This window comes from Panthera uncia, chromosome E1 (genome assembly GCF_023721935.1).
Source record: "Panthera uncia isolate 11264 chromosome E1, Puncia_PCG_1.0, whole genome shotgun sequence".
Taxonomy (NCBI): domain Eukaryota; kingdom Metazoa; phylum Chordata; class Mammalia; order Carnivora; family Felidae; genus Panthera; species Panthera uncia.
In genome coordinates this window covers 24,413,957-24,427,025 of record NC_064814.1, presented here as the reverse complement: position 1 = coordinate 24,427,025, position 13,069 = coordinate 24,413,957, and positions in this window count along the sequence as shown.

The window sequence follows — 13,069 nt, the reverse complement described above, 5'->3', positions numbered from 1 at the left end:
GACAAGGCAATTCCTGATAGCCGAGGTCTTAAGGTCCTTCTCAAGGACCTGGACCAGGATGCAGCCGCGACCTGTAGCGCTCAGTGCCCAACTGGGGAATGGGTGCACCTTCCTGGTGAAAAGGATTCGGGGCAGGACACCAGCAGTCTCTGCTGCTTCTCACACTGAGTTCACTCTATCTAGGTCGGCTTCTCCAGAATTCCGCTCGGTCACAATTTCTGGGGAAACTATAAAGAAGAAGGTTAGCGGGACACGTCCTTGCTGTTGCAAGCAGTCCCAAAGCCACAACGAACGCGCACCATCCCCCTCCTCGGGCACCCGCCCTCCCTTACCCACCGCAGCCCGTTTCGGTGGCTCGCCCCTGGGGGCTTGGAGCCCTTGGATGTCATGCTTATTAGGCCACGATTGGGTTTGCCCGCTTTCAATTAAAAATATGCACGAGAGTCCCAAGAGCCGCCCCTGCTGGTCACCTAGGTGTCTGTCTGCTCCCTCCTGCCTCCGTTACCTAACAGCTCCCTTTGTGATGATGAGGAGGAAAACCCCGTCCTTTCCTTGCTGCCCTGGTGGGAGGAAGAGCCCCAGAGTTTTACATGTCGAGGGTTCCCCCCCCCCCCGGCCATCCCCCTCCCTGTGGGAGCCGTACTCTAGGCTCACGGTTGTAAGGATGCAGGGCCTGGGAAGCCACCCAAACGAGTCTCTGGGAGCCACGGTGACTGTAATAACACCTGCTTGCACCCACGGCTCCTGAGCCCGTGTGTTCTGTCTACCAGAGAGGCGACACGTGATGATCCACGGTTTGAGGTACATGTCACATCCCGCAGGATGTCATCTCAAATGTGCGCTTGGATCTGGTTGCCTTTTTTTTTATATATATAATATTTTAATGTTTATTTTTGAGAGAGAGAGAGAGACGCACAGAGTGTGAGTGGGGTAGGGGCAGAGAGAGAGAGAGAGAGAGGGAGACACAAGAATGTGAAGCAGGCTCGGAGCTGTCAGCACAGATCCCAACCCGGGGCTCGAACCCATGAACCGTGAGATCGTGACCTAGGCCGGAGTCGGACGCTTAACCGACTGACCGCCCAGGCGCCCCCTCAGCTGCCTTTTAAGGGACGCTCCCCCTGCTCTATCAGGCTTGTAGCTTCAGGGTGGTACTGCGTGTGGAAGGAGGTCCCGAGCACAGCATTATTTTTTCTTTACTTCGGAAGGAGTTTCCTAGCACGTCCCAGATCACTAGGCTCCTAAGATCTTCACCGACCTTGCAGACTCCTGAACTTTTGCCGCGTTATTTCCTACCCTCTAGGGAACGGGGGTGCTACCGAGGTGTCTACAGCACCTGCCCCTTCTTGCTTGTGCGGTCCAATTGACAGGACGCCAACCCCACAGTGACCAGGGCAATGTTGGCAGACCACCCAGACCCCCAGATCCCCTGGAGGTACAGCAGGAGACCCCGCATAGCCCTGGGCCAAGACCATCCGTGCTTACTGTGGTCTGTCTCCTAGAAATGCGAACGGTTCCAAATCTTCTTTCTAGAGGGGTATTAAAGAATGCAGTTGCCAGATCAGTAGCTGCGTATCATAGACCAGAAGCTGGGCGGTTTGATCTCTTAAAGACACTGCATTAAACATAGCGGCCACAGTTGGGGCCTGCTTCGGTTTCTGGAAGTCCCCCGTCACCTGCCTTGGTCCATCAGGTTTTGCGGGGCTCAGACAACACGAATGGGATGGGAACTACCACCCTGCACCCGGCAAGTCTCTGAGGCACTGATCTCTGCCATCCTTCTCAGTGTGCAACAGAGTTTTCGATTCACCACCTGGGTTAAGGGTGGGGCAGTCAGTTTCAAAGACTTCCACTTGGCCTTGTCCACCATCATAGCTGTTTCCTACCACGATAGCACGCATTCCGCAGGCCGAGGAATGAGGTGAGGATTCTGCCAGCTGCTAAGTATGTTAGTTTTGATTATGGGTTCGTGAAAATGACCACCGGCTGGGTCCATGAACCTGGTGGAGTCACTGTGAGATGACCCTGGGCCGGAATTGCACTTATAGCCTTCGCCCCCATATGCCTCTAACAGGGAAGCCAGGGAAGTCCTTTGGGTCACTTGGTATCACTGTCCCCTTGTTTCCAGCCCTAGGAAGACCTGAATACTCCCCTTTCCTCGTATACAGTTGCCTGAGCTAATGGACTATCTTCTAACAAGGGGGACTGGGTCGCTTCTGCAGGTGCCTGGGGGCTCGGGGGACTTCGACAGCTCCATGAGTATCACAGTCCTGGATCTCAGACCCTGTCCCGTCCTGTTCAGGGCCCTGACTTTGGCATAGGAGACTTGCTGAGGCTGAGAATCCAAACTTTTCTGCACCTCCTAAGAGTAGATACCGAGACTGGGTCTCAGCATGGCCCACGTTTCAGCTATAGGATATAAGGACCTCACTGACAAAGAGGTCCCATGACCTTCACACGTGGCTCTGAATTGGTGATTAGCCAATTGGTGATTGGTCTGAACTTGGTTATTTTCTCTCTCTCTGATGCACCGACGGCTCTCAGAAACAGCCTCTCAATTGCACAACCCTTGTAATTATTCTAATACCAGAAATACCGCAGAAGCTGGCCCATCCCCTTCTAACCGTAAGCTGTCGCAGAAATTATACCACATGCTAGGAACTGTTAATCCCCACCCCCACTACCGCCCATGTTGGGGTCCTCATGACCAGGAGGTCATCCAGCTCCAGATCCCATCCTTAGATTCGCTTCTCCTGGCACCATCTGTCTTAGGTCAGGTCCCCTAGAACAGTGGTTCTCAAAGTGTCGTCCCTGGATGAGCAGCAGTGGCATCACCTGGGAATTCATTAGAGAACAAGTTCTTGGGCCCCACCCCCGATCAACTGAAACGGAAACTCCGGAGGTGGAGCCCAGCAGTCTGCACTCGGAGGCTGAGACACATCGCACCAGAAGCAGAGCCCGCGACAGGATTCTTGTGCAAGTGATTTCTGGAAGGAAGGCTCTCAGGAGGAAGGAAGTGAGAAGAGCAAAATTAGCCAGAGGAAGAAGCGAGGCCCAGTTGGGATCCCAGCCTGATCCCACAGGAAGCCCTAGAACACAAATAGTACCATAGGATTGAGGACAATGAGGCCCGGCTTCGCTCACCTGTATGGCTAGCCATTGGCCAAGGGAACCCCCCTCCCACCCCAGAGGGATTGAAGAAAATTTCCAGGCATCTCCAAGTGAGGCCGCACCAGATGGCTGTGGGCAATTCTCTGAAGAAGGGACAGCTGTGAACTGTTAGCAGCCAACGCTTACAGCTCTTGAGGCATGAAGACAAGGCTCTGTGAAGGGCATGTGGTTGGGGCACCACCAGCACCCACTGCGAGGAGCCCGGAGCTTGTTAAATTTCTCCATAGAAGCACCCAAACAGTGAGACGGTGTGGGGCAATAGAAACCGCACAAGGCAAACCCGGGCGAAAAAATCTGACAAGGGAGAGTGGATCCGAGCACCCAACCATAGCTATGTGCTCCTGCATCTGTCCTCACGCTCCTTGATAATACGGGGCTAATCCCCCTTTCCCACGCCTGTGAATGTCGCGTCGGACAAAATACGTGCAAATGCGTTGCAAACGTTAAATCGTGGAGGAATGGTGTATATCTTATGCTCTCCGTTAGGTAGAAAAGATATCCACAGTTTACCTTTGGTGGTAAGGATTTATTAGCAAGACGGAATTGTCGGGCTACGGGGTGGAGCGTTTTCATCCTCGGTAGATGTTGCCAAATTGCCCTAAAACGATGATATCAACTTCCATTCCCATCTGCAGCCGTACATGAGAATTCCCATTTTCTTCCAACCTGGCCAGTTCTCTCTCATTTCTTTGAGCCAGCCCCATGGGGCTGAAGGGCGAGTACATAGGGATACACAGGTTCAAGTGCATCCTTTCCAGCATTTCTGTGGGAGATAAAATTGGAGACAAGCCAGGTGCACCTCATTAACGGAATGAATAAATCAATGGTGATGTATTCATATGGTGGATTGCTATCTAACAGTTACAATGGAGGAACTAATGTATACAATATGCATGCAGACGCACATATATATGACAACGTTGAATGGAAAGCTTAAGTTGGACAACATTATGTAGCATATTATGCCATTTACATGCATTTTTAAAAACACATAAAACGACACCATGTATTTATGGAGGCACATATTTGTAATAAAAATATTAAAAATATGCAGTGAGTGACCAAAGTCATTGTAGTAGTTACTTAGGGGGAAGGAAAGGGGTGGGCCTAAGGAGGGAAACACAGGAGATGATGAACTTTCCTCTAAATTTGTATTCCTTAATAAAAGATATATGATTACTAAAAATAATGTGAAAAGGTATTCACGTTTATGTATCTGGCATAGCGGACACGTGGTTCCTGTCTCCTTGGCACTTTATTCTTCGTTTTAATTATTGTTTTAGTTGCCGAAGGCAGATTTCTTCAGAAGGGGACCGAGGGTGTGGGGCCACCTCATTTCATCGTGCTGGGCGTTGCTGTACACATGAGTGGACAAAACAGCCATGAACTTGGCCCTCATGAAACGTAAGACCGCGTGGGGACACCAGACCAAAAGTTGTGGTCAGGGCAAAAATGCAAAATTACAGGGTACAGTGATAAAGTAAATTAGGGAGGTTAAATTTAAGTTGGAGCCCTGGAAAGGGTATTTCTGAAAGGCTGCTTTTAAATTGAGGCCTGAGGGTTAGCAGGAAGGGGACTGAGGGCACTGGGGGAGCTTCGAGGAAGGGGTAAGGGGTGGGGGGATGCAAGGAGACTTGAGGCCAGAACCATTGGCAGGTCAGGTTCAGGCTAGAACTCGCAGGCCATGGTGAGGATGCTTTTGTTTTTTTGTTTTTTGTTTTGTTCTTTTGTTTTTAATTTTATGAGTAATGGACTTCCTCTACAAGTTTATTTCGTAAACTTAGAGTAATAAAGCATCCTCACCATTTGTTTTTTAACTTTTTCATTATAAAATTTTTCAAAGGCATGCAAAGGTAGAACAGGACAGTGAAACTCTGTGTACCCAGTTTCATCGTGACCAAGCTCACTTTCCTGGTCCTCCTGGTATTATTTTGGAGAGAACCCCACACCTCACATCACTTCGCACAGAAATATTGCAATATGTAACCTCTAAAAGAGAAGCACTCTCTTTGGGGAAAAAAAAATAACCAAAATACAATATTATCCCTAAAAGCTAAATAATCATTTCTGAATAGCATCGAATGTTTGAAGGCTTTGAAGCAAGAGAATCATTATGCGACTTACTTTTAATAAACCATCCTGGCTTCCCTGTGTGTGCAGGGTGGACTTGAGGGCTGGCAGTGGAGGCAGGGAGTTAGGGGGCCATGGTAGAGATCCAGGCTGGACTTGGAGGCCAAACCAGGACAGTAGCAGAGGAAGGAATGGAGAAGAGTGCAGACGTCGGGTCTATTTGGGAGGTGGGTACACAGACTCGGTGGGGGATGGAATGTGGAGGATGAGAGAGGGAGATGCCAAGGGTTGCCCTCAGGATCTGACCAGAGCATGAGGGGGAGTGGAGGTGCCATTCACTGAGATGTGAACGCTGGGTAAGCAGTGGGTGGAGCCTGCCATCTCCTGCCCCTCCTCCCCCCTCCTCCTTTCTACCCCTGCTGGCTTGCAGCACATCCTGGGAGCAGCAGGCCTGGTATAAATGCTGTGCAGGCTGAGGCTTCAGACAAGGGAAGCAAAGAAGCCCTTCAGCTTTCCAAAAGGACTGCGAACTGGTCTGTGGACAGCCAGGGGCTTCATTCTCACGCGAGGAGTGAGTTTTGTCCTCTCAAGCCCCCAGGATGCCTCCCCACCCTGGCCCTAAGCAGTCATCTCTGAAATATTTTCATGTCATGAGTATGAAAGGAGAGGGGTGGGTTTTTCAGACATGAAGGCAGTCACACTGCCAAGATGCCCCCAAACCAGCATAAATACTAGAGAAAACATAGAAGACATGGAAGACCATACTGGGATGCTGCAAGCCCATGCAACACCTTTGAGTGAATTAGAAGCAAATGTCTCCTTTGGCAGATGTAGCCCCCAGGCACATGATTTTGAAGGTGGACAGTATCCCTGTGAAAATGAAGAAAAGGTGTTCCTTTTGGGGGGGGGGGTTTGCAGCCCCTTGCCCAGCTGCCCTTGGGGAGTGGAAGCAACCAAAGTGACTGTTCACAGAGGCACTAGACTTTGTCCTTGCCTATAGTGGATTTTAATCTGGTTGGCGAGATGAAGAACATGTTGCAATAATTCTATTATTTTAAACTTTGTCTTGGATTTATGTATATGTGCACTGGAAGGAGGGTCTTGGTCAGGAAGTGGGTGGATTCAGTAGATTGACATGGAACAGAAGTTAGGAAAGACTTACAGAAGTGGCCAGATTTGAACTGAGCATTTAGGGAAGAACAGGAGAGGGAAATCATCCCAGGTGAGGGTATTCCCACCGTTTCTTCAGTAGGATAAGGCGACACAAAGGTGTCATGAAAGTCAAGTGACTAGAACAATCCAGAAAGGCCATGGCGGTCAGCCACAGCCAGTGCCACTGAAAGGCCCAGAGAAGATCTTTCAGAAAAGTTTTTAAGGGCAGTGAGTCAAAAGCCAGATTTCAAGGGGTTAAGGAAAAGAGGTATATAAAGAAACAGAAGTAGAACCTGTTTTTCATGAATTCAAGGAATTTGGCAGAAACAACCAATTGAGAAATGAGATGATAGCTGAAAGAGGCAAAAGGGTCAAGTGAAGCTTTTTCAAGTTGGGAATACCTGCTTCTATTTAAAGGTGTTACGAAAAAAGTTAGTGAAAAAATAAAAGACTGAACATATGCTACAGGAACAAATACACAAAGGGGGGAGATCCCTTGGGACTTAGAAAGTTTCTCATCTCAGGAAGGACACCTGATTTGTAAGCCCAGAGAAATGAAAGGATGGCTCTGGGGACCAATGTGATAAGTGGCAGTTCTTCAGGAGTGCAACCCTAATTATTTAAATCAAATACAAAGCGAGAGTGAATTAAAGCAGCACATCTCCAAATGTAATGTGCACCCATGTCATCCAAGGATCTTGGTAAAATACAAATTCTGATTCAGCAGGTCTGGGGTAAGGCCTAGGGATCTACATTTCCAGCAAGGTCCCAGCTGATGCCCATGCTGCTGGTCTTCAGGTACAATATCCAACCCCTAGGAGTCTTAGAAAGTGGGAACAGAGAATGCAGGAAAAAAAAGAAATTATCGAAAACTTAATCAAAGGAAACTTCCTTGAGGAGAATGAACGTCTCCAGAAAGAATGGGCCCACTGAGTACAATGAATGGAAAAAGACCAACAGAGACACATCCCAGTGAAATTTCAGAACAAGGGCAAAGAGAAGCTCTCACTAGAAATAGCTAACAGGTTGTCTGCAGAGCCATGAGAATAAAACTGGTGTCATATATTTCATCAGAAACGCAGGGACTCAAGGATCTACAATGTGCTCAGGGAAGGCTATACTGAACCTAGAATTTTATATACCCAGCCAAACTATCACTCCAATGAGCTGCTACTCTGCAGCACAACTTACTCAACAAGAGCCTTACAGATTGTTTCTCCTATGTTCTTTCCCATGAGTCTACCAGCAGAATGGCAATCTGAAATTCACCAAAAGTAATGAAGTCCAGGTATACATATCTCATTTTCTGACTTTATCTAGAGGAAAGTCAAGAGTTGAATAAAAAAGAAAAAAAAAACGAGGGACAGCCATTTAAGAAGGAGAGGGTAGGTCGTGTCTTCTGTGAGAGGCAAGGGGAGGCTGATGGCAGAGACTGGAAGTGTTGAACCAGAAGTTGAGGCAAGCTGGTGGGTGCTTGGTAGTGAAGAGCCCCGCCTGCTCCTGCACTGAGAAGCAAGAGTGGGAAGGACAGGTGATCTTGTTCTTTGGGATCAACTTGAGGGGAAATTCGGAGTTCAGTTAAGAAAGGGACGCAAACTCAAGCGGCAAAGAAATTGCTTTAGGGTAAAGGAAATGCATTCCCATTAAGGAAGGGAGTTCTACAGAATGCAGTAAAAAACCAAGTTGTGGAGAGATTGATTTGCCCGGGACGAGGGGGGTGGTACAATGATATGTGGAATGAGACAGCAAGAACGGCATAGCCTTGGGGAAGGCAGTGAGGGTCACTCAGGGTGAAGGAAACAGGGGGTTCCAGAGAACACTTGAACTTTTTAAGTTTGTGAGAATCATGGGGATTTATCCCTGAATAGCGTACAAGATAAAGGTAAAAGAAAAGGAAAAGAAATCCAGCCTCAATTTTCTCAACAACATTTCCTGGTTGAGTTGATGGGGAGTGATTGCCAGGAGGGCTTAACTGGTCAAGGGCAGACCCAGTCAGGGAAAACTACAGCCAAGGCCTTCTGTGTGCTGGGGTCTAGTGGGGGAGAGGGAGATGCCTTGATGGGGCCAAGAGCCCAACCAGCAAAGACAGGTAAGGGGAGGAGGCAGTGTGGATCAAAGCTGAGGAAGGAGCAAGTTCAGAGAGGTCTGTTAAGGCAGACAGCATGGACCTCGAGTCTGCAGGGCATAGAAAGTGGTATCATCAACCCATGATGGTGCTTCTGTACCCATGACAAAGAATGTTTGTTGCCCGGCTCACTCCTTATATTGCATAAATTCCTGCTGGCTGTGATTTTTGGCCAGAGAGAAGTCAGGTGATGGGAAGCTAGGATCATCTCACATCTCTGGACTGCTGCCTTCAGATAGCTTTGGGCAAGCATAGAAGGGCAGGCTGATTCTCATACCTGCAAGTTAATGGTCTGAACCGACCTGAACAGGGTGCACGATGTCAGCATCCCAAAGTCTAAGACATGCATGGGACTCCCTGCCTTCATTTTCTTCTAGAGCAAGAGTTAGCAAACTCTTTCTGGAAAGAGTCAGATAGCGAATATTTAAAATCTCTCCGATGCCACATCCCAGCTCTCTGCCACTCTCGCATTTTCCCTTCTGAAAAAAATGCCTCTATCCTATCCCAAGCACGGGTAGACTTTGGTCTTAGAATGTAAATTGAATCACATTTTATTTGCAGGCTTTTCAGAAGTCTGTACTGTAAACTTTTATAGAGTCCTTTCAGAAACCAAGTAAGCGGGACTAACTCCACCATAGCTCACCTTAGAATATTAATTGCACAGGGGCTCCTGAGTAGCTCAGTAGGTTAAGCACTGGGCTCTTGATTATGGGTCAGGTCACGATCTCACGGTTTGTGGGTTCAAGCCCTGCGTTGGGCTCTGTACTGATAGTACGCAGCCTATTTGGGGTTCTCTCTCTCCCTCTCTCTCTGTCCTTCCTCTGCTTGCATGCTCTCTCTCTCTCTCTCTCTCGCTCTCTCTTTCTGAAAATAAATTAACTTAAAAAAAGAATATTAATTGCATAGTTGATGAGAAGTACCCTCATGCCCAAAACTCATGCTACCTTCCAACTTACTTAGTTCTTGCAAAACCTTACTTCTTAGAAGTCAAATGAATCTATGTGTTTGTATCTGTTGCAGATACTAGTCAAGGATTGGGTTAATCTTCGGGAAGTAGTGAATGTTTGCTGTAAATATAAACATCAGAAAATACACATTTAAGGTGTAAATGGCTTAATTTGCAAGGTCGGGGGAAGTAAAGACACAGTAATGAAATTGAAAGGCTGTCCACGCTTCATACACATTTTCCTGTTGTTTTGATCTCAATGAACATAGATCACCACTCAATCTCGTTTTGATAATCTTATACGCACAGAGCAAAACAGGCAAAGATCCCTGCCTTCAAGGTGCTTACATTTGAGTGGGGAAAGTTGGGTAATAAATAAACTAACACATAAAATCAGTACTTCATCAGACAGGGTAAGTGTTAAAGAGAAACACGTAGGACGCCAGGGAGAGAGAGAGAGAGAGAGAGAGAGAGAGAGAGAGAGAGTATGCGTGTGCATGCATAGGTGTACATGTGGTTTGTGAATGGAGGAAGGGCATTGCCGGCCAGGGGATCAGCAGGGCTGTGTGGGGCATCGCTGTGAAACAACCAGCTGAGTGTGGCTGATGTGGACGGTGCCCAGTCAAAGGTACGAGCCCTTTTAATTGTGAGATCTTGCCTTCCATGGCTCTGAAAGGCAGATCCACCGTTTCCTCTTAAACTTAGCAGGTGAAGTAAACCCTGCCCAAGTTAAGAGTTCACCACTCTACGATTTTGAATGGCCCTAAATGATTCTAAATCTTTGTCCAATGTAGAGGTCGATGTCCTGCCCCCCCCCCCCCCCACCCAGAGGGTGGCTTCTCCATGGTGTTTTTATTGTAGGCACAATAAAGACATGAGTGAGTAAAATGTGTGCTGGTTTCATTTCTGAAACTACCACAGAGTACGCCTTTTGCCCCCAACCAACTTCCTCCTTCCTGGACCGGCCGGCAGTGTGTGCTTACAGCGCCCTCTCTTGGCTGGCATTAGCACCACGCTGCTCCACCAGATTTGGCCACAGCTCAGGGTGGCTGAAAGTGGCCCAGTTATAAAACATGCCTATGTTTCTTTGTGTGTTCCCTTTCTTCCCCAGCCTAGGCTACATTTAGCAACTTTATTGTTTAAAAATGCTGTCTCCTGTGGTCTGTTAACCTCTATTCTCTCCAGCTTGCATCTGGCTGCCGACCAGCAAGCCGCTGCGTGTTTCTGCGCCAGGATTGGTGGGTTTATGCCCCCATCCCTCTGTGCCCCCTTCCTCCTTTCCTGGAGAACTGGCGGGCGCAAGCAGGAAGGAACATGGCATTTGGAACCCCAGATCCCAGGGAGGTCAGGAGCTGAATGCAGGGTGGCTCTGACCTTGGCCCAGAGGAGCTGAAGTTGCAGGCTGCCCCCCAGCCCAGCCCTGGGCGTGTCTTGTGTTCTTAGGCTCTTCCTCCCAGAGGACTAAAAGTAAATTATCACGGGGAATTGAGGATGGGGGGGGGGAGCCTGGATTGGGGGCTACCGCTGGCTGAATCGTGCCCGAATTCACACGCTGAAGCCCTCTTCACCCGCCCCTCCAAGTGTGACAGTATTGGAGATGGGGTCACTGGGAGTAACTGGGTTTAGTTGAGGCCATAAGGGTGGTCGGGAGTAGGGTCCTCATACGAAGGGAAGAGATAGCTCGGGTCTCTCTCTCTCTCTCTTTCTCTCTCGACATCTACCAGCCATCAAAGAGAGGCTTCACTGAGAGCCAAATAGGCCAGCACCTTGATCTTGGACTTCCCGGCCTCCAGAACCGCGAGGAATAAATTTCCGTTGTGTGAGCCCCCAGGACGCGGGGTTTTGGTATGGCAGCCCGAGCCGACTCAGAGGGGGACCCAGGGCCTCTCTCTTTTCCAAAGGAGATTAATAAACCACTTCTATCCATTCGACTCCTTCCCTCTCTCCATCTTCAAAACAGAACAAAATGAAAAAAGAATGCCATTAATTATTTACCGGAAGCCGTCTTTCAAGGCAATTAGTAGCCTGCGTTCCCCTCAGGTACCACAGGGCCAGCACTGCTGAAAGTCCCCGCTCAGGGGGGGGGGCGGCGGGGGGAGGTTGCTCCTGCCCAGGCCCCTCCTCAGCAACTCTGAGACTGGCCTGGCATGAGGTTCTGGGAAGGGTGAGGCACAGGCATGGGACCTATTTGTGCCCTGAAACCCCATAATTTAAAGACCACTTCCCCACCAGACTCTCCTCTGGGCACTCTTTTTTTTTTTTTTTTTTAAGTTTCTTTACTTATTTTGAGAGAGAGAGAGAGAGCAGGGGAGGGCCAGAGAGAGAGAATCCCAAGCAGGCTCCATGCTATCAGTACAGAGCCAGACATGGGGCTCGAACTCACGAACTGTGAAAGCACGATCTGAGCCAAAATCAAGAGTCAGATGCTCAACCAACGGACTGAGCCACCCAGGCACCCCTCCTCTGACCGCTCTTTCATTTTCTTCCAGGCATAGCTGTGTCCGATGCTTTTCCCCTGTTCTTGGTGCCCACCCTTCCTGCAATATAACCACAGGGATGGGCTTCTGGGCTGAGGGTGGCACCCAGTACAGCTTGGGAAGCGGGGAACAGAAGAGGAGGGGGGAGGAGGGAGGTATGGGGAGGGGGCGGACACGGTGCCTCTCCCCTCCCCGGCATCACCGCTGCCTCCCTGGTCCTGGCTGGTGGAGGATGGGCCCCACCCTGCACTTGAACACGCTGTTCTAGCTGTCGTTACATTTGAGATGGAAAACAGGAAAAAAATATACAATAATCTTGTTGAAAAGCTGACTCTGTCCCTGCCCGCCTTTTGGTTTCTGTGCACAAGATGGGACAGAGTACCGGGTTTGACACCAGGGGATGGTGGGGATGAGGAGGGTCTTGGCCTTCTGTGATGTCAAACAGCTGCATCTGACTGTCCTGGGTTTTGTCTCTTTGCTCTTGGCCAGCATGTGGTGCCACACCCTCTCACCAAGAGCTCCCTGGCAAAGGTCTGCCGTAATGTCCTCTCATTGGCTCTACGTGCGACAGGAGAGTCTAAGAAAGTGGTCCTGCTTGGGGTTCGGTGAAGGTTTTAAGAGAGGTGACATTTGGGGCGCCTGGGTGGCTCAGTCGGTTGAGCGTCCGACTTCAGCCCAGGTCATGATCTCGTGGTCCGTGAGTTCGAGCCCCGCGTCAGGCTCTGTGCTGACAGCTCGGAGCCCGGAGCCTGTTTCAGATTCTGTGTCTCCCTCTCTCTCTGACCCTCCCCTGTTCATGCTCTGTCTCTCTCTGTCTCAAAAATAAATAAAAAAAAACATTAAAAAAAAAAAGATAATCACTAAAAAAAAAAAAAAAAAAAAGAGAGGTGACGTTTTAACACATACCATCCACTTGAAAAGGGAGCCGGCAGAGCAACCCAGGCCTTCCCTTCTGTTTTGGAGTGAATTGTGTGACTTTTGCTGCCGTGCCCACCCCCCCACCTCTGATTCACAGAGTGAAATGTATGGAGAGAGGCTTTTAACGATACAGAGCCTTCTACAAAGTGCTGGCCTTGGTGGTGGAGGGAGACGGGATATACATGAAGTTTATATGTTATAAAGTGTCCCGAG